Raw genomic sequence first — 4,518 nt, forward strand, 5'->3', positions numbered from 1 at the left:
CTCGAAAATTTTCACTCTTCTCTTAGTCTCTTACTTTTAAAAGTTTCCTGCAAGCTGATTGGTCCAGGAGACACCAGGAAATGGCCAATATCAACCGAATGTGAGTCTCTAATACTGCATTTTCGGCTGTATCCGATGGGGGGTCTCTAATGAACAGGTACCCCATTTTTCGACATTTATCCTCCTGAGGAGAGGTACCTACCACCCCCCCCTCTTCCACCTACTCTCCCTCCTCTATCCTCTCAATATTGGCCTCCCTATCCCTCTCAGGGCTCTTCTAGACATCCCTATGGCTCATATTATCCTCCTGGACATTGATAGATAGGAGAATGCATGGACAATGACCGGAAATGACATGGTATAGCTAATAATGACATTGACGATGTAAGAGAAGAGTGAGCAATCAGAGATCGCGGGGTTACTGAAATCCCGATCAGTGGCGAGCTCATGTCCGTCGCGTGGTCGGCGTTACTGAAATGCCGGTGGTACGTGCCTGACTACCCTGAGTGTGGCAGGTTGTGCCCCAATTACACTAGGGTTGTGCCCAAAGTGGCTCTCCTACATAGGCCGAACAGATCGACTCCCGGCCAAGAGAAGAACTTACAACCACTGAACCACAGGGACTATACTTTCACTGCTTGAAATTCAATTGGTTGTGATGTGAGGGGGCAGATTTGATTGGTGGTTGACTGTAAAAAGCCAGCCGCTTATATCTCTTTCTCCCCATTGGACTTTACCTCGTCTGCTCTTTACTTCCCGTTTCATCTTTTGCCAACCTTTGTCCAAATACACTGCTTCCCACAAAGGCCAACACGTCATCAAGTTGAGTTTGAGACCAACACGTCATCACGTCATCGTTTCATTGCATTGTCGTTCTCGTTTGGCCAACTCACTTCTCCTGCCGTGCAGCAGCGGTTGCGTGCTAGTCTTCTTTTCTGTCTTTTCTATCCTTCCTGTCCTATTCTGTTCTATTCTGTTCTTGTCACAAACCATTGTGACATCCCCTCACCATAACTACACCATCTCCTTTGAAACGCCAATATCCATCACTCACCCCTGACTACAACCTCCATTGGATCTGACAATCACCTTGACAGCAAACTTAATCCATGTAGGGCAAAGTCTGACTGGATGCACATAGGGATAGGAAGTAAGACCGACTACGGCAAAGTCAGGGTCTGGGGGACTAGGGGATTGTCATGACTCTCTCATTCAAACCAAAATACCCCAACTCTGTCCAAAAGAAAGCTGTTACTGACTTTTGGGGCAAACCCTAAGCAAAATTCCAGCAAATGTTCTGCACGTCACACAATCAAGGATGAACATAGTGAGGACCTCATCTATGAACAGGTGCTACATCTATTAGAATGGAAACGCTACAGCAAAGAGATTTTCATTACTTCAGACACAATAGAGGATGGAAATGAAGATGCTATCTACCAGCTTCTGTCATTCTGCTCCACCATTGCCAAATTTCTGGGACCTCTGGCTAAAACTTTACTCAAACAACTCAACTCTAGTGCATTTAGACCCCATCACCAAGTGAGTTCCCCCCTCTTTTCCAGAAAAGACATTTATTCACCTTCAGGTCTCTTCATGATAGATCAGATATACCAAGACCTGAACTTGAAGAAGCACTAATTGGCTGCAGAAGACAGATGCAACCTTTCCAAATCCATTTCTGTTGCAATTTGCAACTTTTTTAGCGGTGACAGAGCAAGTTGGAGAAGTATTTCATCTTGATTTTGGAGATTCAAATCAGACATATGCCCTGCTAGCTCCAATGGGGAGGTGTACATCAGGGTGGGAATTACACATCCCCTCTATTGGTCTGTTCCACCGTCTTTCTCCTTGTTCTGCAACTTTCTTCTGCTCCACCTTCTTACCCCACAAAGTCACTTCCTGTCACGGCCGCCAATTAACTTTGTCACGCCTGCGGGTAGTTTGCGGTTGCAAAGTACTGCCTTGGGTACTGAAGGGTTTTAGTCTCTGGCTTGTAGAGCTTGATGACTGCCTTAGGTACTGAGGGTACTGAGGTGTTGGGTTAGAACCAACTAGGTGACTTTCAAAGATGAAGTTCAACTTCGGATGAAGATACATTGCTGAAGAAAGAGGGGGGAGAGGTGCTCCTTTTATACCATTCAAACTGACTAAACTGTTAAACTATAATTTGCAATCTGACTAAACTGATAAACTAGTATTTGCAATCCCTAAGTCCTATTGGCAATCCTTGAGTCCTTATTTGCAATCCTTGGTTGGGGATTGGCAATACTGCTATGGTGATTTGCAATGCTGATTAAGCATGCACTACAATTACTACTTCAGGAAGGTGGAGGCATGTGGAGGCATGTGGTGATTTGCAATGCTGATTAAGCATGCACTGCAATTACTACTTCGGGAAGGTGGAGGCATGTGGAGGCTGTGCCTGAGTGGTAACAAAACCCACATCATGCATCTTGCATGTGTTCAACTTTGGCAGTGTGGCAGAGCCACTCTGGGTTCATGACAAACTTCTCTATAACGGACCGACGGTTGGCAAACCGCGGCTAACTTGACACTTCAGAGTCGATGTCTCACCCAAACAGGAGGGTGTCACGATCGTCGTTTCTTCTTCTCTACTGATTGACGGTCGACAAACCTTGGCTAACTACGTTGTAGTGGGGCGTCAATGTCTTACTAGGACAGGGTACTCGTTGGGGAAACTACGGCTAACTTCGCCGTAGTAATACGTCGAGTGGTAAATGATAAGGTGATCGTCAATGAACTGCGGCTAACTTCGCCGTAGTGCGTCAAACTGCTTGGTGGTAGCTCTCTTCAACTCGATGATTGTAGCTACTGAATATACCTCTCGCTATAACAATCAAGGATCGCTGAAGAAGTTCAGCGATCTGTAAACTATCTATACTCCCCTCTCTTCTCATATGACGTCCCTCAACTCCTGCACAGCCTCACGCTCAGTCCTCTACGCTCAACTTTGCCCTTCCTTGCCATATCCCCGATACCCTACTCCGCTCACTTCGACTAACTTCGTCTAACTTCCCCTGCTCTGCTCTCACTCAGTTCCCTTCTCCTAACTTCGCCGTAGTTCTCCGCTAGGCGGGGTTATCGTGACAAATACCCTCTAGGTTCTCGTAGCTTCGCCGTAGTCGGTCTCAGTGGTTCGGGTGGTGGTTGGTGATGGGTAGTGGTTTGGTGATGGTGAAAGGAGGGTCGGCGATGGTTGTTGTCAGGGATGTTACGACGTGGTTCGTGACAGAGGGTGCAGATGTCAAAAGGAGTGTAACTATGGCTTACTTCAACATAGTTACTTTGACTAGGGTTTTTTTACTGATGGTAATGTATCTCAATTTGAATGTAGCTATCTCTATCAATCTCTTCACTACTGACAACAATCAAGGATTGTGTCATGAATCGACAACTCTGCTCTTGTGCACACAAGGCAGAAGGTCCAAGTATCAGTTTCTTCATGTTTAGTTCTGCTCTTATGCCTTCTGTCACGAACTACGTTGTGACACCTCGATTATCCCACCAACAATGACCCTCCTTTGACCATCAAAACCCCTATCACGTCTTAACCTCTTTACTCTACACGTAACTCAGGACATCTGAGACCAACTACGGCAAAGTACAACGGGAGAATAAGATATACGGGGGCCTGGAGCATAGGGACAACGAAGTACGGCGAAGTTAGACGGAGTTAGGCTGAGTAGGGGCAAAGGGAACAGAAGTACGGCGAAGTTAGACGGAGTTAGGCTAAGTAGGGACAATGGAAGCAGAAGTACGGCGAAGTTAGATGGAGTTAGGCTAAGTAGGGACAATGGAAGCAGAAGTGCGGCGATGTTAGGCGGAGTTAGTTGGAGGAGGAGGAGGATGACCGGGGACTCGGGGAAGTTGGACAAAGTGCGTTGAAGTACGTCAAAGCGCGAGAGGGTTGGGTGAACGTCTAGGAGGGATAGATAATATTAGCTGAGAAGATCGCTGAAGAACTTCAGCGATCCTTGATTGTTGTCAGTAGTGAAAGACAGATAGAGATAGCCATATACAAATCGAGATACATCGCCATCAGTAGAACAAAAACCCCAGTTAGAGTAACTACGCCGAAGTACGCCGTAGTTACACTCCTTTCGACGTCCGTGCCCTCCTGGTGGGGTGAGACATCGACTTAGAAGCGACAAGTTAGCCAAGGTTTGTCGACCGTCGGTCTGTTTGAAGGAAGTTGTTCGACGCTCGTGACACCTTCAAGGCAAGAGACCTGAACCTTTAGTTAGTAAAGTTATCCTCAGTTAGTCTGCCTGGTATGGCATTAGACCCAAGACTTCAGTTTAGTTAGATTCAAGGTGAACGTATGGTTTACGTCGTCATGCGTGCTTCTGTGTGCGGTCAACAGCGCATTGTACGCATCATGTCGCAAAGACCACGCAGCTTTCTGATCCATGGTTGGATATACACATGAGATCGAGAATCACAACTCTTTCCTACGCAGGACGACACACATCCCAGAATGGACTCAGAAATAGA

This window comes from Tremella mesenterica, assembly GCF_000271645.1.
Source record: "Tremella mesenterica DSM 1558 unplaced genomic scaffold TREMEscaffold_14, whole genome shotgun sequence".
NCBI lineage: Eukaryota > Fungi > Basidiomycota > Tremellomycetes > Tremellales > Tremellaceae > Tremella > Tremella mesenterica.